This window comes from Myxine glutinosa, chromosome 10 (assembly GCF_964187855.1).
Source record: "Myxine glutinosa chromosome 10, kmMyxGlut1.1, whole genome shotgun sequence".
NCBI classification, from domain to species: domain Eukaryota; kingdom Metazoa; phylum Chordata; class Myxini; order Myxiniformes; family Myxinidae; genus Myxine; species Myxine glutinosa.
In genome coordinates, this window is record NC_136270.1 from 36,878,655 (window position 1) to 36,900,564 (window position 21,910).

Sequence of the window (21,910 nt, forward strand, 5' to 3'; positions counted from 1 at the left end):
CGTGGGATCTCGGCCAGGGTAAGCCCCCGTCCCTGCACCGAGTGCCGGACGCATCCAGCCGCTGGCACAGAACAACCCGCATTCATGGCTTGGCTTTACGAAGCCGGGCTTTGGACAGGAATTGGCGCACCGAGAGGCATTAGTGAGTAGACTGGGTGATGAGGTTAGTGTTTTGGACCCAAAATTAGAGAAAAACAAAATTTGATGATTGGCAAGGGATTGGCAGTAGTGATTGGCAGATGATGAGTAGGATTGGCAAATTTTTGATTTGTTGAAATTTGATGTGCAAAATTGGTAGTGAGCGATGGGCCCGGTGGGTAAGGGTGGCATCCCTGCCACCCTTCCCATGGAGGGGGCAAAGGAGCAATAGATTATGGGGTGTATGGCAGTGAAAACTAGCCCGGGTGGGTTAGGTTATATTGTAGGGATCTAGCGAAGATGACATTAGGTGACGTTAAGTTTAGTTAGTGACTGATACCTGCAGTGGGGACGCAGGTAGATTAGTGTGGATGATAATGACGAGGGAGCGCAATAGTTTAAAGGGACGACTGGGAAGCGCAAGTTTCAGAAGGGAGTAGTTAGCTGAGATGATGCCGTGTGTGTGAGAATTGAACAGGTGTGATTGCACAGGTGTGCAACTGGACAGGTGTGTGGAACAGTGTGTGAGTAATGAGTGTTGTGGATCAGCGCGAATGCGCTTGGGGAGAGAAGGGTGCAGGTGGCACCAGGTGTGAGAGCACAGGTGTGCAAGTACAGGTGTGTGGAGAGAGTTGGAGTAGGTGGTACGGAGTGGTGTGCATGGTGCGAAGGTGTGAATGGGGGAAGAGTGGACCCCCATCACGGATACCCGGGGCGGGTAGTGTAAGTGTTAGGTAGAGGGTACAGGTAAATTGTGGTTGGATATTGGCATCTGTGGTGCGGTTGCAGAATGGTGTTGTGGATGGGTGCATTAGTGTTGTGGAAATGGCTGGGCGTGTAGCCTGTTAGTGTGTGTAGTTGGTTGGGCACTCCACCACTGTGAGGATGTCGGCCAGGTGAGGCCGCAGGTGGGCTCTGGGAGCCGGTAGTTGTGAGTGGGTGCCTGAGGATCCCGGGTGTGGATCGGGCAGCCCAGTGCCAGAGAGGGCACCGAGTGGGGAGAGCGCCAGAGGGCCTTCCCCAGGTAGTTAGGTTAGGGTAAGGAGCAGGTAAGCTCGGAGGCAACTGCAGTGGTGGAGGTGTGCAGGTGGGTAGACCCGCTGGGAGAGGTACACGCCACAGCCCAGAAATTGTGCGAGGGCACCGAGAGATGAATCGGGGGAGTGAGACCCCAAATTGAAAAGCACCACAGTTGGCCAATGGGAATTGGTTTTTAGAACCCATAGTGTAAGAGGGCCAATGGTTTGGCCGGAGAAAGACCCCGGGTAGTGTAAAGTTGTTAAAGTCATTTAGGAAATAGTCAGGATTGATGAACCTGTCGCACCATACGCAGCCACTTACCTGTGGTGATGATGATGACTCCACACCTGTGTTTTCTTTGTTCTGTTGCAGGAAGTAAGGACTGCTGTTGGATTTGTGAGACGCATCACGACGTGGATGAGACATTGGGGTGATTCCATCTCTCCCTCCCTAGGAGGGACTGATGATGAATTGGAGATGGCAAATTTTGATGAGAGTTGAAAATGGCAAATTTGATTGGTTAGGAGGGAGAGAAGACGAATTTGGTATATGGGAGGAACGGGGAAGACAGTAGGGATGTTTGTTGATTTGTAAAATAGCTGTTTATGGGTAGTGTTGTGTTTTGTGGATACAGTAAGGGGTAAGGGAGGGGCCATGTAGGTTACCTGGTGGGGGGGGGGGGGGCGTACGGTAGGAACGTACCTGTCTCACCTGGTTCCCATGTGCCCCCAGTGTGCATTACCTTACATTGCGTGCACTTTTGCGCCCTTACCACCTTACTCACTTGTCTGCTTCTTTTGTCTCCCACCTCCGAGGATCTGGCTTTGGGGCAGAGAGAGAGAGAGGAGAGAGAGGTGCTGGCTTCGCAGTTGTGGGCCTGCACTTTCGCTGCTTGCTGCGGGGATCGATACACCATATGGACCGCAATGTTTGTGGCCACCCACAATGGACCGCAGTTCTTTTGCGGCCAAGCACCACCCATGGATGGACCTATGGGTCAACGTGGCACCTATGCCATACAAGGTGAACCACTTATAGTTGGCCCCTGACGGCCACAATACAGAAATGGACGCGGTTGGCGCCTTTCTTTATTTTTTGAAAGAGGCAAGAACACCAAGTGCACCACACGAAGGCAAGACCAGCGGCAGAACATCGGCCGGCTGTGACACCACCGGTGATTCATAAACACTTTATTGGTGCACCGGATGGTGCTGACTGTGTGATGGGGTGGTGCTTTTGGTGCTTGGAAGGGGTGCTCTGCACATTATTAAAGGCCGTGGGCCACAGAGCACTCGTGGGTTGGTGTATCGATGCTGGCATGCGTGCTCTCTCTATGCATAACATCTGCATGTGTTCCTCCAAAAACAGGTCCTGGATCGTAGTGTAAATATCAGCGTAGTCTTGTAAATAATGCTCCCTACCGGCTGTATGTTTAGTTTGCGAATTCTTTCCGCAATTCGGTTATCCTGTGGGTGTGTTTCTGTGAGGAGAAGGGTGCAACGTCGCAGGGGGACATATTTACTCATTTGTGAACATCTGTAAAACTGTCGCACTCAGGGTAGAGTTAATAGTAGAGGGAACTACATCTGAGTGCCACACTAAAATAGGTAAAAATTTATCGGGTCGGGACGCCCCGAGGGTAGAGAAGGGTGCAATGTTGCGGATATGGCATTTGGCCTCAATATCCGCTTGTAAATATTCCCCTATTTCCCCAATACTCCCCAACTATCCCCAATCCCCCATTCCCTAGTCCCATTGCCTGTAAATAACACTCTGTAGAACCGACCTTCCCCTTTTTCCCCCATTAAATGTCGTGCCCAGGTCCACCGCATCTCACGTAGACAACTTTCGGACATCTTGCTAGTTATTCTTAGTCTATGTCAGTTAAGGACTCGTTTCCATTAATTCTGACTCTTCGTTGCACCAGAATGTGATTATATGGCACCAGTAGTGAGTTTAGGACCTTCCCATACCTCCTCCCATCTTCTTCCCCAAACAACAACTACAACAACAACTACAACAACAACTACAACAACGGCGCGGCGCGGGGGAGTGTGCGTCCTCACACCGGCTCGGTTAGCCGCCATTGACCATGCGCTCCGACGGGGTTACCACGAAGGGGCTCCCTGTCAGCCCCTCGTCAAGGGCGGAGCAGGTAACCCCCCCCCCGCACGCACCCAATGAGAAGCAACGGGCCAATTCCATCTGGGGCGGAGCTAACGAGCCGAGGGCGTGTCACTCCCCGCCGGATATACGCAGCGACTAACCGGATGTGACGAGAGATGCGCCCCCAGCTTGAGAAGACAATCACCACATCCGAGCGCTGCGACCTCCCCGCATCTCTAGACCGGACCGGGTCGATCCTGCCCTGAGCCCAGGTGCACCTGGAGCCATCGATTCTGCCTTTCCTTGCCATCAATCCCCGTGTGAGTCAGTTTTGTCCTGTTTATCTGTCGTCTGTCAGGGAATAAGATAAGTGTGTCTAAGTGCCTGTCTTTCTATGCTGTCCCTCTCATTCCTGTAATCTAACCTTCCGCCCTAATATAACCTCCTCCGGAGGTCTTGAGAACTGAACCCTTGGTGTCGTGTCATTTTAGTCCCAGCCGTTGTGTCCTTTTCCTTCATTGATTCAGCGTAGCGCGACTCGGCAACGTTCGAGTATAATCGGGTAAACGTGCAGGCGCGGTCATACCAAACCGCTCGGTGAACCAACATCCACCACCGCGTCTGTAACAATATATATATATATATATATATATATATATATATATATATATATATATATATATATATATGTGTGTGTGTGTGTGTGTGTGTGTGTGTGTGTGTGTGTGTGTGTGTGTGTGTGTGTGTGTGTGTGTGTGTGTGTGTGTGTGTGTGTGTGTGTGTGTGTATACTGGACTTGCCTGCAGGCAGAAGACCAGCATATGAATACCTGTACGTGGTTGTTATTGATGTGATTTATTTATGTGATTTCATTGGACACAGATGAGGTGCAATTCTCTCACAGATAAATGCTGAATAATTAATTTCATGTCCATTTAATTGTGACCACAAGAATGACCATACAGGTGGGGTGTACACTATTTCTTGTGTCTGTGGTGAGGAATATATCAGAGACATGAGGTGTACTTTGGTACAGCATATCAAAGAACACCGTAAGGCCTTTGAATGCAACTACGAGTAAATGTCTGCTCTTGTCAAGCATGGGTTAAGGGTTGGCCATATTCCCCTATGGGATAATGTGAATGCTCTGGCTGCATTCCCGAACCATGCCAGGAGGCAAATACTGGAGGCTTGGCACACTGGACAAACGAGTTCGCTTCTGACAGAGGAGACTGTTGCTTTATCAAAGACATATGGTCTGATTTATACACAAATCCACTCGAGATGCTCCGAGTGGAGGAGGATACAGACAACGTGGGACATGATGGTCTTTATTGGACAATTAAAACACCATAGATAACAAGGTTTACATGATGTAATTTAATGTACCTCCTTAACTAAACAGATGCACCGATGACAACATATATCGCCATTATCTGATGTTAGAATTGGCTAAATGTCACTAGGTCTTGCGACTTAGCTTTGTGATTGGTTGGCTGATTCGGCGCATCACCTCCACCTCAGGTATATCCTCGAGGAGGTTAACATGGATTTTGCTTTTGGCAAATGCGAGTGGAGTCTTAGTTAACCATCTGTTGGTAGCCGAAACATTGAGTCGTGCGATACAAGCCGTTGTTGGAGAACTTATTATGGACAACATTCCCAACATTCCCAAAAAACACACACAGTTTGTATATTCCTCTATCATCTCAGAATACTTTTGGAACCATTCCATAATTAAACTGTATTCTTTATTTTGTGGTTTACACTGTCACGATTACCGTATGTATTGATGCAAACACAACTTTATGCAATAACCTTGAACCCGTTTCGGGTTATATACTCATGCCTCGGGTGACAACAACTGACAGAAGGCCCTTGCAGATTGGAAACATTCGAAAAGCTTACAGAATTAAACGATTCAATTACATGAGTTTGATATTATTCGTGCCTGAGTTTTATGTGTATCTACTATATGTATTTATTACATATTTATATAACACATATGGTCGCTAAAAAAAACCCCACAAGTCTCTAAAAGCTCGGGTTACGAGTTATAATCTTTGCAAATTTTTTCACTTTTCATCCAAATAAGAATTTTACCCACTATTTACTGTAAAAACACACCTTTGGTCAAATATACATTTCACAGCCAGGCTGGGAGTCCAATAAAGAAAGATGGCTGCTGTTGCTTCTATGAATAGTACAAACTAGCCGAAACCCATGGAACATCCACGGAAAGGAGGATGTGGTGTATGGATAGAGTGTACCATAATGGATGGCATAGGGGAGCGCTCATGGGATCTTCTTCTTCCGTTAAGCTCCAATTTTTTCTCTTTAAGTTAAGTCCAATCAGTCCTCTCTGCTCGAAGTGCTCAGGCCATGCCTCCCTGCTCTCGTACTTTTATTTCCGTTCGGTGTAGAAAGAGATTGACATATCGTTCGTCTGTTTCAGCTCGTTATCTTTAAGCTTCCTTACGTCTCGCCACCTGCTACACCTCTCTGAGTTACGAGGATTTATGCAACGCACCCCGAGTATCGCAACGTCACTCCATTTAACTTTATTAAAATGACGATAAAGACGTTTCCTTATATATCCTAATTTAAAATGTTCAAGGGAATAAAAAGACCATTTGGCTCACACCACCCATGTTCACACCACTCGACTGTCCAATCAGCGGACGGCTCGCTTCGCCTTCGCCCAGCAGACGCCAATACGATGGCGTCGTAAGATGGCGTCGTATCAGCAGTTAATCGGATGCTTTTGGGCCCCAACGTCGGCGAATTCAGATTTTTCGAGTATGTCTGTACATGATAAACAAAGAGCGTGGTTCGTAGATCGTAAATCCATTAGTGCCGTGGGCATCGGCTCACTGGGTGCGGCGTAAAAGGGATAACAAAGTCGAGTCCTTACGCTATTATCATATAGATATAACGTCATGGAGAAGGAAAAACTAATCTTGCTGGTGAAGGTTAGTGTCGCTTGGCACAATGTTGCAACTACTACTTTGATTGCCCCAATCTATGGATAATTTGATTGCCCCAATCTATGGATAATTTGATTGCCCCAATCTATGGATAATTTGATTAACCCAATCTATGGATAATTTGATTGCCCCAATCTATGGATAATTTGATTGCCCCAATCTATGGATAATTTGATTGCCCCAATCTATGGATAATTTGATTGCCCCAATCTATGGATAATTTGATTAACCCCCAATCTATGGATAATCTGATTAACCCCCAATCTATGGATAATTTGATTGCCCCAATCTATGGATAATTTGATTGCCCCAATCTTTGGATAATTTGATTGCCCCAATCTATGGATAATTTGATTAACCCCCAATCTATGGATAATTTGATTGCCCCAATCTATGGATAATTTGATTGCCCCAATCTATGGATAATTTGATTGCCCCAATCTATGGATAATTTGATTGCCCCAATCTATGTCTACTTTGATTGCCCCGATCTATGGCTACTTTGATTGCCCCAATCTATGGCTACTTTGATTGCCCCAATCTATGGCTACTTTGATTCCCCCAATACCTGGCTACTTTGATTGCCCCAATCTATGGCTACATTGATTGGCCCAATCTATGACTAATTTGATTGCCCCAATCTATGGATAATTTGATTGCCCCAATCTATGGCTACTTTCCTTGCCCCAATCTATGGCTACTTTGCACCAATCTATGGCTACTTTGATTGCCCCAATCTATGGCTACTTTGATTGCCCCAATCTATGGCTACTTTGATTGCCCCAATCTATGGCTACTTTGATTGCCCCAATCTATGGCTACTTTGATTGCCCCAATCGATGGCAACTTTGATTGCCCCAATCTATGGATAATTTGATAAACCCCCAATCTATGGATAATTTGATTGCCCCAATCTATGGATAATTTGATTGCCCCAATCTATGGATAATTTGATTGCCCCAATCTATGGATAATTTGATTAACCCCCAATCTATGGATAATTTGATTGCCCCAATCTATGGATAATTTGATTACCCCAATCTATGGATAATTTGATAAACCCCCAATCTATGGCTACTTTGATTGCCCCAATCTATGGATAATTTGATTGTCCCAGTCTATGGATAATTTTATTGCCCCAATCTATGGATAATTTGATTGCCCCAATCTATGGATAATTTGATTGCCCCAATCTATGTATAATTTGATTGCCCCAATCTATGTCTACTTTGATTGCCCCAATCTATGGCTACTTTGATTGCCCCAATCTATGACTAATTTGATTGCCCCAATCTATGGCTACTTTGATTGCCCCAATCTATGGCTACTTTGATTGCCCCAATCTATGGCTACTTTGATTCCCCCAATACATGGCTACTTTAATTGCCCCAATCTATGGCTACTTTGATTGCCCCAATCTATGACTAATTTGATTGCCCCAATCTATGGATAATTTGATTGCCCCAATCTATGGATAATTTGATTGCCCCAATCTATGGCTACTTTGATTGCCCCAATCTATGGATAATTTGATTGCCCCAATCTATGGATAATTTGATTGCCCAAATCTATGGATAATTTGATTGCCCCAATCTATGGATAATTTGATTAACCCCCAATCTATGGCTATTTTGATTGCCCCAATCTATGGATAATTTGATTGCCCCCAATCTATGGATAATTTGATTGCCCCAATCTATGGATAATTTGATTGCCCCAATCTATGTATAATTTGATTGCCCCAATCTATGTCTACTTTGATTGCCCCAACCTATGGCTACTTTGATTGCCCCAATCTATGGCTACTTTGATTGCCCCAATCTATGGCTACTTTGATTGCACCAATCTATGTCTGCTCTGATTGCCCCAATCTATGGCTACTTTGATTCCCCCAATTCATGGCTACTTTGATTGCCCCAATCTATGGCTACTTTGATTGCCCCAATCTATGGCTACTTTGATTGCCCCAATCTATGGCAACTTTGATTGCCCCAATCTATGGCTACTTTGATTGCCCCAATCGATGGCAACTTTGATTGCCCCAATCTATGGATAATTTGATAAACCCCCAATCTATGGATAATTTGATTGCCCCAATCTATGGATAATTTGATTGCCCCAATCTATGGATAATTTGATTGCCCCAATCTATGGATAATTTGATTAACCCCCAATCTATGGATAATTTGATTGCCCCAATCTATGGATAATTTGATTACCCCAATCTATGGATAATTTGATAAACCCCCAATCTATGGCTACTTTGATTGCCCCAATCTATGGATAATTTGATTGTCCCAGTCTATGGATAATTTTATTGCCCCAATCTATGGATAATTTGATTGCCCCAATCTATGGATAATTTGATTGCCCCAATCTATGTATAATTTGATTGCCCCAATCTATGTCTACTTTGATTGCCCCAATCTATGGCTACTTTGATTGCCCCAATCTATGACTAATTTGATTGCCCCAATCTATGGCTACTTTGATTGCCCCAATCTATGGCTACTTTGATTGCCCCAATCTATGGCTACTTTGATTCCCCCAATACATGGCTACTTTAATTGCCCCAATCTATGGCTACTTTGATTGCCCCAATCTATGACTAATTTGATTGCCCCAATCTATGGATAATTTGATTGCCCCAATCTATGGATAATTTGATTGCCCCAATCTATGGCTACTTTGATTGCCCCAATCTATGGATAATTTGATTGCCCCAATCTATGGATAATTTGATTGCCCAAATCTATGGATAATTTGATTGCCCCAATCTATGGATAATTTGATTAACCCCCAATCTATGGCTATTTTGATTGCCCCAATCTATGGATAATTTGATTGCCCCCAATCTATGGATAATTTGATTGCCCCAATCTATGGATAATTTGATTGCCCCAATCTATGTATAATTTGATTGCCCCAATCTATGTCTACTTTGATTGCCCCAACCTATGGCTACTTTGATTGCCCCAATCTATGGCTACTTTGATTGCCCCAATCTATGGCTACTTTGATTGCACCAATCTATGTCTACTCTGATTGCCCCAATCTATGGCTACTTTGATTCCCCCAATTCATGGCTACTTTGATTGCCCCAATCTATGGCTACTTTGATTGCCCCAATCTATGGCTACTTTGATTGCCCCAATCTATGGCAACTTTGATTGCCCCAATATATGGCTACTTTGATTGCCCCCAATCTATGGCTACTTTGATTGCCCTAATCTATGGCTACTTTGTTTGCCCCAATCTTTGACTACTTTGATTGCTGCAGTATATGGCTACTTAGATTGGGGCAATCAAAGTAGCCATATAGTGGGGCAATCAATGGCAACTTTGATTGCCCCAATCTATGGCAACTTTGATTGCCCCAATATATGGCTACTTTGATTGCCCCAATGTATGGCTATTTTGATTGCCACAATCTATGGCTATTTTGATTGCCACAATCTATGGCTACTTTGATTGCCCCAATATATGGCTCTTTTGATTGCCCCAATCTATGACTAATTTGATTGCCCCACTATATGGCTACTTTGATTGCCCCAATCTATGGATAATTTGATTGCCCCAATCTATGGATAATTTGATTGCCCCAATCTATGGCTACTTTGCCCAAATAGATGGCTACTTTGATTGCCCCAATCTATGGATAATTTGATTGCCCCACTCTATGGCTACTTTGATTGCGCCAATCTAGGGCAACTTTGATTGCCCCAATATATGGCTACTTTGATTGCCCCAATATATGGCTATTTTGATTGCTCCAATCTACGGCTATTTTGATTGCCCCAATCTATGGCTACTTTGATTGCCCCAGTTATTCCCACCTTCTTGTGGGCCCAACTGGAGAACGTGTTTTGGTCCAAATCTTTCACAAACCGGCTGCACCATCCTGACATCAACTGAGGGTTGAAGTAGGTAAAGCCTTATATCCGAAGCCTGGCTTTATTCAACTGAAGGAAGCAGTGCTGAAACAAAAGCACAAGATGACAAAATGAAGGCTAAGAGCAAGATGAACGTTTACAACCTATAAACAATTGAGATGTGTTATAACAAGCACTCATTAAATTTCTAGTAAGAGTTCCTATAGAAAATGCACCAAATTCTCTGCATTCACCTCATCTAGAAAGTTCAACTAGTCCTTTCACAGGTTTAATTTATTAGAAGGCCGAATGGCACGATTGGCATAATGGGGGTTGCGCCTCAGCAGGCAATGGTTCGTTAGTGCTATCAGTCACGATTGCAGCCTCCGCAGGGATTCCGCATTCCTCTGCAGCAGGTGAAAGGTTAGGAGTGTGTATTAATTCCCTCAACAGAAGTTGGTCCAAGGTTCATGCATTCTGTCGGCGTTGTGTTACTGGCCTCAAGACCTGGGAAGTTGCCTGGAGGTGCCTTATGAACACAGTGGTCTCCCTACAATCAGGGAGTCGTATGTGGGCGTACTCATGGTTCATCTCCAGCAGATAAACTTAATCAATGAAAGGGGCATGCTTTATCTGGCACACTTGTCTCTTCAGAAGGACCTTGCAGGGAAAGGCGATCCAGGATGGAATGGCATGACCATTGGTTGACCAACTCTGAAACCCAAACATCCGCTCGTGAGGGGTCACATTGGTCAGGAGGGATCGCTTCAATTTATTCAACTGTGAACAGTCAACTGGATGACTTCAACTATGGATAAATTCCTCAGACCTGAACAGGTCGATGCCTACCCCAACTCCAGAATAGCAGCTGAGGAATAGCGTCACTGGCACCGCACATTCCAAAACTTTCTAACAGCTACTGATGCCCATATCCCCCAACTAATTGGTACTCACCAATTATGTGGCACTGCCAGTGTATGAGTACATAGCTGAATGTGAAACGTACCAAGCTTCTGTAGAGATACTCAAGATGCTGTATGTGAAACCAAAGAAAGATATTTGCAACACACCTCCTCACCACTTTGAGGCAGGAATCTGGTGAGATGCTCGACCAACCTTCAAGTGCGAAAACAACTCAGAAAAGATTGCAACTTCTATGATGTAACAGCCACACAATGCCATGATTATTCAATCAGAGACTCCATCAACAGACTGCAATCCACTTGTATTCACTGTAGTGACTCTTGGAGAACAAGACTTTAGATCTTCAGTCTGCCTTTGACAAGGCTTGTGCCCTGGAGATGGCCCAGAAGTGAGCAGACTCTTATCATGCACCCTAATTCCGGTTGGCTGCTGCTGCTGTTGCAGATTCCCACAGTGCACCATCCGCTGGTACCCAAGAGACTTGGGATGCCTGTGCTGCAACCTGTTCACCAGCCAAATAACCAACATCTGCCGCTTTGATCACAAAATGTTTTTTTTTTCTGCGGATACAACAAACATCCTTGGAGCAAATGCCCCACCAAGAATGCAACCTGCAATATTTGCCTAAAGAAATGTCAGTTTGCAAAGGTTTGCAAATTATGCATCTCCAAATCCACCTCTGCTACAATCCATGACTTGGAAGTCTCAGCAGCATCACCTGCATGCCTCTCCACGGGCCCTTCTGAAAGTACAAGTAAACGGGATGACTGTCAATGCACTTGTGGACGTGTTTTGTGAAGTCCCTCAATCTCAAACTGTCTCCATCTACGAGCAAAGTCTCCATGGCCTCTACATCCCTCTCCACCAAAGCCTTTGGATAATGCTGTGCAGAACTCGTCTACGGAGGCAGTATTTACTCCAATGTGAAACTTACTGTTCTGTGGGACTTGTCTGCTGATGTGATATTAGGACACAATTTCCCGAGACAACACACTAACGTTGAGATTTCCTTCAATGGTGATAACCCCCTCCAGCCCTCCCCACCTTAAAGTATGCAGCCTGACTACTGCTTTGGTTCCTCCACCTTCACTGTTCTCTATCCTCACCCCTGGCTGCCGACCTATCACCATCAAGTCCAGGTGGTATATGGCTGCGGACACCAAGTTTATACAGGCCAAGATCAAGAGACTGGGGGATGAAGGTGTATTTGAGGACAGTGAATATCCCTAGCGATCACAAGTACTCATGACCACAAGTGAGTGCCAGAAAAAGTGGATTGTCGTGGACGACTCTCAAACAATGAATTGCTTCACCCTCTTGGAGGCTCACCCTCTTTCACGAATTGACAAGATGGTATAGGAAAGGTCACCCAACACCAGGTATTCAGCACGCTAGATCTACGTAAGGCCTACCACCAGATCGCAATAAAAGAAGAAGAAAAATTATCCTGCAGGTACATGCATGCATGCATGCACATCGGATGTGGAATTGTCTCCGGAGCCCTGAGCAGCCATGGGAATCGATCTCACATCGGTGAGGCCATGTAACAAGACTTTACCTAAGCCACCACCAAGCTGCTCATGACTGGGTTGATGCTGGTCGAATCGAGTGAGTGGGAAAGGAGCCTATCCGTGCACCACCATCTGCATCAGGTGACTGGTGACTGGTGAAGAAGTGTGAAGTCGACGTGAGTGATCATCACTTGGGAAATTGAAGCACTGCTTCAATCAGTTGAATAAATTGAAGTCGGTGAAGCCTCAGATCCGAAGAATGGCTTTATTCAACTGATTGAAGCAGTGCGGAACAAAAGAAACAAAAGGGCAAGATTACAAAATGAAGGCTAAGGGCTCAAGATAAGCAGTTATAACCTAGAAACAAGAGATATGTTAAAACAAGCACTCATTTAATATTTAGGAAGAGTCTGTTTAGCAGATGCACCAAATTCTCCAAAAGCTTGTGTGCACCTCGTGCGCATCTTGTCTCATTGACGTTGCCATTTTAGGCTCCTTCGAAACGGATGTATTCAACGTGGCCCTCTTCATCCCAGGCAAGAGGGAGGTGGCAAATCATGCCACCCACCTCTCACTGCCATCTTTCATGTGTGTGTGTGTGTGTGTGTGTGTGTGTGTGTGTGTGTGTGTGTGTGTGTGTGTGTGTGTGTGTGTGTGTGTGTGTGTGTGTGTGTGTGTGTGTGTGTTTCCAGGCCATAACTTATTTTTACCATTTGAGTTTTTATCAGTTTTTCAGCAAACTTTTCATATGACAATATAGAGCAGATGAAATAATAATTGGGTCAAAGGTCAAGGTCACATAACGTCTTCAATTTTCATCCAATTGACTTGAAATTTGAATAGGGTTTGCATATTTGGGTCACTGAAGCCAATATTTGAGGTAAAAAGGTCAAAGTCACAAAATTGTAAATTTTCAGAACTTTGAAAATTGACTTTAAAATTAACATAACTTTGAGTGATTGACTTGAAATTTGAACATAAATTTACATATTGTGTCACTGAATTGGTTCACCAATCAAAAGGTCGAAGCCTATTGTTTTTGAGGTCGAAAGGTCAAGGTCACAGAGACTAATTTTGCAACTACGGTTCTATGATCACTTGTTATGAATGTTTTGATCACATAATCATCAAAATTTTCAATTTTCGTCATATGTCGATCTGTCTCGTTTGTTTTTTTTACTTGCGAAAATCGAAAACTTTTCAAGTCTATCGATTGGTCTTGTGCATTATTCTGTCTGTTTGTCTGTCTGTCTGTTTGTATGTCAATCGCCTACAGGTCACAATTTTAATCCAATCTTTATAAAACTTCAACAAATAGTAGAGTTGGACAGAAGGAAGAAGCCTATTGATTTTCATGTTAAAGGTCAACTCAAGGTCAAACTTCTAAATTCGTCAATTTTCATCCGATTGACTTGGAAATTAAACAGCAATTGCATAGTGCCTCATTGAATTTGGAAACCAACTATTTTAATGTCAAAATGTCAAAGGTCAAGTTTCGTCTTATTGACTTGAAAATTGAAGAGGATTTACATATCAGGTCACTGAATTCAACCACCAATTATTTTTTAGGTCAACATAAGCCAAAGATCAACAACTTAAGGTGGAAATTTTTAAATCCAAAATTTTCACCAATTGACGTGAAATTTGAAGGGGATTTGCATATCAGGTCACTGAATTCAACCACCAATTATTTTTGAGGTCAACATCGGCCAAAGGTCAACAACATATTTTAGGGATTTCGCAAGTATCGTGATATGTGCGACACATTTCTTGTTTATTTGTCTGTGAGCTTGCAAACTCGCGAACGCTTTCAGATATCTTCGTCAATCTTTACCAGAGGATTCCGAAGGACAAAAGTGAAGCTGTCAATGTTTTTTGACTATACAAGTCAAAATTCAAGGTCAAAGGTCAAGGTTCTCTTGTTTCTCTGGGTGTCTTTTGAACTAGGAAGCTGAAATTTGGGCACAATAATGAACAAGTACTTTTGCCAAAACAGTATTTTTTATTTTTTGATTAATTAATTAATTGATTAATTACTTAATTATTATCGATTTATTAAGTACTTATTTATTTCCTTTCTCATATAGGCAATATCTCAGGCACCTTTTGAGCTAGGAAGCTGATATTTGGACATGACAGTGACCAATTGATTTGGCTGTGAATGGTAATTTTGATGTATTGATTAATCAATTAATCGATTAATTATTTAATTATTCGATTAATGATTTAATTTTCAAAAAGTTACAGTTTTGGATGAAACAGTGGTTCATAAGATATGTTCATAAGGTATGTCTTAATCAACCAATTGATTGACTAATTAATTATTTTATGATTATTATTTACTTAACTTAATTGATGGTGGAAGATGGTGGAAGAAGAAATGCGGGCAAGGGGGTTAACAAGGAGAGATGCAGAAAATAGGGCAAAATGGAGAAGATTGTCATGGGGTCCGCAAGGCTAACCCCGGCTCTAGCAGGGAAAATGGCCTTAAAATGCATGTTGTTGTTGTTGTATTTACTTAACTTAATTACACAATTAATCAATCAATTATTGATTCTCTCAATTTGATCATACCAGTCAGGTATGTCCAAGCCATAACTTTTTCAACCATTCGAGCTTTTAATCATAAAATTTTCAACAAACCTTCATTATGAGAATTTGGCGAACATTGATTTATAAATTTTACATTTTTTTTTTCAGCTACAGTTTTTGTCAAGTTTAGTTTGAGTACAAAGCGGACGCGGACAGGCTTTGCATTTTTGGATGCTTTGTAGTTTTCATTGTTTTCAATTGGTAACAATGCACAATAACCTGTTCCGGTAACAATGCATAATAGCAAACTTAAGCTTAATTAAACCATGTCTTACTTGTCACCAGAACTATTTTCTGGATTCTTTTTTTTTAATACATGCACTACAAATTCTCCGCAAACACGATTATAACAGCAAGCATATCAGATATTGAAGCACATCAGCATGAAAACCAAAATTTGTGCTCATGTGAAATAGTGAAATACATAGATACCGAGACAAATGGAAAGACGTAAGTTGGGTGGGTAAAGTGAAACAAATGTGTCGTAAACTGGATAGGATAGATCAGAGGTAGTAAACTCCCAGTTGAGCTGTATAGTCTGGGTTTGATTCCTGGCTTTGGTATAAACCGGTACATTGGTGCTTCACATTCAGAATATCGCAACAATGAGTACTCCACCAACAATGAGGATCATTCAGACAGCTCTAACGTTTATCAACACTCACTTGTGTATGTTAAAGCTCTCACATGCATCTTTCAAATGGAATTTTAAAAACAGTATAGGGTATGTCTTTGGACGGTGGCCTAAATCTATGTTTCCGTCCTTGCATAAGGGTATGGTTCTGTCCCCAATAGAAGTCATCTGTTAAATGATAAATTCTTAGCAATGGAAACTTTCATGACTCCCCAGAGATATGGGAGTAACAAGGAATAGAAACAGGTGTAGCAGCTGATAACATTGAAAGTATTAAGACAATTTTCAGAAACCTCCACGGGATGGGATCGCATTGCTCACTTTATGGATGAAGATGAAGAAATGTCCATGGGTTCCAGGAGACGATGCAAGTCTGCTTTCAGACCTGCCAAATAAAATTGATGTACGTTAGATATTGAATCAGATCAGATATTGATGACTTGCCAAAGTAAAAAGACAATGAAGATACTCAAAGTTCCTCAGAATGCTTCCTATTGCATCCATCAAACAATGTCTGGAATAAAAACTGCACTGTTAGGCTCAACACTCATGCATTCCCGATGTTTGGCTCTGGCACAATCACCCACCATGTCTCAGTACCAATGGTCCATGGCAGATCCTGAAACATGGCCAAATAAGCAAGAACAACAGCATGTTAAATCAACAATTGTACGTACTGGAGTTGCCAAACAAATGCCATCATAATTTACATTTAAGTTTCCAACTGTATCATAAACGAGTATCTTTGTTGGTCATGGAGATGGGGAAAAGCACGATTCTGATGGATTATATATAAAGGCAAAACTACATGGCCACAATTCACCAAATATGTATACAACTAGATTGGCACTGGGTAGAGCACATACCTCCGCCAGACTGAAACGTTTACCTTTTGTATCCCAATAATAGATCAGATCTGGATCCAGACCTGAACCAAAATCTAATATGCTTGTTCTCGCTGCCTAACCAACTCATCCTCCTAGTTTTGTCATAATCCATCCAGAACCTTTTGAAATATCACGCTATATATAATTTTTTACCCCATTTCTCAATGCTGAAGAATCACCTTAAATTTTTTTAAATCCTCATATCTGGATCCGTATTCGGATCTTTACCAAAATGTAATCATTTCGTCCTTGTCACATACCAAACCTCTCCACCAAATTTCGTCCAAATCCGTCCACAACTTTTTGACATATCCTGTTCACAGACGAACAGACAAATGAAAAATCACTCATAGAACGACACTTGGCAAAAGAGAACAAAGTAGAATGGCACTCAGTGAAGCATCCTTTTGACCTCAAATATAATTGGTGGTTGAATTCAGTGACATGATATGCAAATCTTCTTCAAATTTTAAGTCAATCGGATGAAAATTGATGTTAGAAATTTGAAAAGGTTGTTGACCTTTGGCTTATGTTGACCATTTGACCTCAGAAATAAATAGGATTATGTCAGACCACCTACTCTACCACTTGGTGAAGTTTCTTGAAGATCGGTTTAAATTGTAACCTGCAGGCAAGTATAAGTGAGCAGACAACACACACACACACACACACACACACACACACACACACACACACACACACACACACACACACACACACACACACACACACACACACACACACACACACACACACACACACACACACACACACACACACACACACAAAACAAACACACACACAAACAAAAAAACACACACAAACAAAAAAACACACACAAACACACAAAACACACACACATACACACATACACACACACAAACACAAGCGTGAGTTATCACCATACTTGTCAAAAAAAATTGCCAAGTAAAAAACAGACAGACAGAGGTGAAAACATAACCTCTGCCCACCTTCAGTGGCTGAGGTTCAGGACTGGATCCAGGAATTTCAAGATGGCGGGGGGGGGGGGGGGGGCGGTGGATGTGAAGTCATCGTGCCGAAGGGTTACTGTGGGAGTCTGTGGAGTCTCCCCCAGGAAATTTTGAAGAATTGATCATCAGAAATGGCGTTTCCTGCGTTTTTAGAATTTTATGCAGTTCCTTGCGTTCTTCCCTGGCCCAATAGTACAGCAGATTGGCAATGGCTCATGGGCCAAAGTGGCGAACTGGTGATCAGACATGTCCAGGCGGAATCCTTATTCATAAGAAGAATGACCATGCTATGGTCGCAACCTGCGATAAAATCCTGTGATGGGCTGAATTGGAAAAACGCATTTTAAACACTCTTAAAAGATGAACAGCGTGATTGGGAGACACATTTAATGCGCTATTAAAAAATTAACTCGCCACCTCTCACCATGTCAGCCTCCGCCACGGTTATATCAGAATGAGCTGATTCGTCAAACGGTCATGATTGCTTAACCCAATATGGTTCCAAAATTACGTAACACTATTTTTTTTAGTAATGTAAGCACAATAGTTTGTTATAAAATGTAAGCACAATAGTTATTTAGTTATGTGAATGCTAGGATCTTCCTGGAGGAACCTCAGATGTTTGGTTTTGGGCACAAACGAGGGACGGAAGTGTGACCTTGAGGTGCTTGAACTCTTGGTGTGTGCTGCGCTCCCTTGGAGTAATTGTTACGCTGTATGGTCCCTGGTGTTGGGCTAGCGGCTAGGGTGCCAGCTTAGGATCCAAGGATCCTGGGTTTGAATCCCGGTCGATCGCTGAATTAACGCCAGGGGGGTTGACTCAGCCTGTCATCCTTCCGAGGTCGGCAAATTGAGTACCAGTACACACTGGTAATTCCCTGTTTATCGTAAAAAGGCGACAAACAGGGTTGGCGGCAGGAAGGGCATCCGGCCGTAAAACATTGCTTCAAAAAGGGGACCAAAAAACAACAACAACCACGGTCCCCGAAAAGGCCAACCCCCGCTTTGCGGGGAAAAATGGCCTTTAAACGGTGGTTTTTTTTATGGTTCTGGATTGAATATTAGTTCAACCTTGGAAGAAACCAGTCTTCCAGTCCTTTGATTTATCTATTTAGATGTAACACCCATGACCATAAAGCAGGTGTTATAGTAATTTGCATAACGTAACACATGATTACGTAATGTAATGTAACACTTGATTACATAACGCAACATTTCATTATGTAACATAACGCAACACTTGATAACATAACGTAACACTTCATTATGTAACATAATGCAACACTTGATTACATAACACAACATTTCATTATGTAACATAACGCAACACTTGATTACATAACGTAACACTTCATTATGTAACATAATGGAACACTTGATTACATAACGTAACATTTCATTATGTAACATAACGCAACACTTGATAACATAACGTAACACTTCATTATGTAACGTAACATAACACTTGTTTATGTAACGTAATGTAGCACTTAATTATGTAACATAACGCAACACTTGATTACATAACATAACACTTCATTATGTAACGTAATGAAACACTTGATAACATAATAATAATAATAATAATTCATTTATTTTGTATAGCGCTTTTCATGAAGCCCAAAGGCGCTTTGACAGAGTGCAACACATAATGCATAACAAAACATGACAACAACAAGTGCAAAAAGACAAGAATCAATAGGGAAATATTTAAAGCAAAAGGAGGGAAAAGGAGAAGTGATAGTCAGGGGTTAAATGCTGTGGGTTGAATGTTGAATGCAGTGCTGAACAGGTGGGTCTTGAGTGATGTTTTGAATGTGGTGAGTGAGGAGGAGTCTCTGATGGTGTGAGGTAGTGAGTTCCAGAGGGTGGGAGCAGCGATGGAGAAGGCCCTGTCCCCCCAGGATCTGAATTTGGTCCGGATAGGGGGGGGGTCAGGAGGTTTGTACCAGCAGAGCAGAGGTTGCGGGTGGGAGTGTGTCTGGAGAGGAGGTCAGCCAGGTAGGATGGGGCCAGGTTATGGAGGGCTTTGTAGGTCAAGAGGAGGATTTTGTACTGGATTCTCTGGGAGATGGGGAGCCAGTGAAGCTTGTAAAGGACGGGGGTGATGTGGTCACGGGTCCGGGAATGGGTGAGTAGACGGGCAGCGGAGTTCTGAATGTATTGGAGTTTATTGGTGATTGTTGAGGGTGAACCATAGAGGAGGCTATTGCAGTAGTCCAGACGGGAGGTGATGAAGGCGTGGATGAGGGTTTCTGCAGCCGTGGAGGAGAGGGATGAGCGGAGACGGGCGATGTTTTTCAGGTGAAAGAAGGCTGTCTTTGTGATCTGTTTAGTGTATTGGTCGAAGGAGAGGGTTTGGTCAAAGATGACGCCAAGATTCCGGATGAGAGGGGAGGTGGATACTGGGATACCGTCGATGTTGAGGGCAAAGTTATGGGTGGATTTTGTGAGCGTTTTTGGGCCAATGATGATTATTTCAGATTTATCACAGTTAAGTTTGAGGAAGTTGATTTGAAGCCAGGATTTTATTTCAGAGATGCAGTTTGTCAGGATAGAGTGGGTGTCGGTGGAGACGGACTTGGTGGAGATGAAAAGCTGGATGTCATCGGCGAAGCAGTGGAATTGGAGACCATGACGGTGGATTAAGTGACCGAGGGGGGACAGGTAAAGGATGAAGAGGAGGGGGCCAAGAACTGAACCTTGGGGGACACCTTGGGGGAGGGGAGCAGTGGGGGATTTGCAGTTATTGATGGAGATGAACTGGCGTCTGTCAGAGAGGTATGATTTAATCCAAGAGAGGGCAGTGCCGGTAACGTTAAAGGTGGATTCAAGTTGGGTGAGGAGGATGGTGTGATCGATGGTGTCAAAAGCAGCGCTGAGGTCGAGGAGGACGAGAATGTTGAGGTTGCCAGCGTCAGAGGAGAGGTTGTTGTAACATAACATAACAGTTGATTACATAACGTAACACTTCATTATGTAACATAATGCAACATTTGATTACATAACATAACACTTCATTATGTAACGTAATGTTTGATGTAGCATAACACAACACTTGATTACATAATGTAACACTTGATTACATAATGTAATGTAGCACTTGATTACATAATGTAACACTTGATTACATAATGTAATGTAGCACTTGATTACATAACATACCACTTGATTACATAACATAACACTTCATTATGTAACATAACGTTGAAGGAGCAGCGCTCCTGCTTGAGACGGACAAAGTGACGGACAAGACACAAACTCGTCCGAGAAGATGTTTATTGTATAATCATCTCGGGAACTCTGAAAGCCCGTTTATCGGGTTCGCATATATATATCCAAACCAAAAAGCATACATCAGAACCAAAGCCACGCCTCTCAGGCGAGGCACGCTTTGGTGGTCATGTGACCGACAGGTGCAAAGGATTATAACCTCGGCGCCGCGGTTTGGCCGCCGGTTACGTCACCGGCTTGGGCCAGGAGATTCTGTTGCTGGTCTTAAGCTTTGGGGGACCCATGGGTCGCTACACACGCCCCCCCAGAATCGACTTCGTCCAGGAAGGTCAACCTGAGGGGGGTCCGGATGACCCGACCGAAACGACCCCTGGCTGGTCGCGGGGGAGGGGGGGGGCAGGTGTGGTGGCGGGTGGCCGGACGGGGGGTGCAGTGGACGGGGGGCGGCCGCGCCGCGGTGGGAGAGCCAGCCGTGGCGGCTGGCCGACGTCCATGTGGGCCGGCTTGAGGCGGTCCACAGAAATCCGGTCCGCCCGGCCGCCGATGCTGACGATGCTGACAACGAAGGACTTGTTGTCCTGTCGTAGGACCCGGAAGGGTCCGTCGTATGGTGGCCGGAGCGGCCCCCGGTGCGCGTCGTGGCGTGTCGTGGCGCACAAAGACGTACTCCGCCGTGTGGAGTGCTGGGGGGACGTAGGATTGGGGGTCGCCGTGGCGGGACGTGGGCACCGGGGCGAAACGTTGGGCGGCCTCCTGGAAGTCCATGCGCTGGCGCGCGGCGGACCAGGGGCTGGTGGCATCGGGCACGAACTCGGCCGGGATGCGGAGGGCCTGGCCGTACACCAGCTCGGCGGTGGACGCCTGGAGGTCCTCCTTTGGAGCCGTGTGGAGGCCCAAAAGGACCCACGGGAGCCGGTCGGCCCAGCCGTCGTCCTGGAGGCCGGCCATGAGTGCGGCCTTCATGGAGCGGTGGACCCGCTCGCACAACCCGTTGGCCTGGGGGTGGTAGGCCG

The 21,910-nt window shown here is 44.0% G+C and overlaps 1 protein-coding gene across 1 annotated transcript in view; it reads right to left on the reverse strand.

The window, feature by feature from the left end:
- LOC144894136 (uncharacterized) overlaps window positions 1-21,910 on the reverse strand; it is a 147,671-nt gene that overhangs the window by 109,387 nt on the left and 16,374 nt on the right. The window contains exon 2 of the mRNA XM_078786223.1: window positions 16,106-16,169. The gene's annotated coding sequence lies outside the window, so the exon portion shown is untranslated. The remainder of the gene's footprint in view (window positions 1-16,105; window positions 16,170-21,910) is intronic.